The sequence below is a fragment of the Austrofundulus limnaeus genome, unplaced genomic scaffold (assembly GCF_001266775.1).
Source record: "Austrofundulus limnaeus strain Quisiro unplaced genomic scaffold, Austrofundulus_limnaeus-1.0 Scaffold1186, whole genome shotgun sequence".
NCBI lineage: Eukaryota > Metazoa > Chordata > Actinopteri > Cyprinodontiformes > Rivulidae > Austrofundulus > Austrofundulus limnaeus.
Window position 1 is genome coordinate 111872 of NW_013953588.1, and position 225 is coordinate 112096.

Consider the following 225-nt stretch of genomic DNA (forward strand, 5'->3'; position numbering starts at 1 on the left):
TAATGTTCCTGTGATTAGTTCACAAACCTACACCTAATGTTCCTGTGATTAGTTCACAAACCTACAACTAATGTTCCTGTGATTAGTTCACAAACCTACAACTACTGTTCCTGTGATTAGTTCACAAACCTACACCTAATGTTCCTGTGATTAGTTCACAAACCTACACCTAATGTTCCTGTGATTAGTTCACAAACCTACACCTAATGTTCCTGTGATTAGTTC

General features: G+C 37.3%; 1 long non-coding RNA gene across 1 annotated transcript in view; it reads right to left on the reverse strand.

Annotated features, from left to right (window-relative positions):
• LOC106534484 (uncharacterized) overlaps positions 1 to 225 on the reverse strand; it is a 7245-nt gene that overhangs the window by 3016 nt on the left and 4004 nt on the right. The window contains exon 2 of the long non-coding RNA XR_001312350.1: positions 34 to 135. This is a non-coding gene — a long non-coding RNA (uncharacterized LOC106534484). The remainder of the gene's footprint in view (positions 1 to 33; positions 136 to 225) is intronic.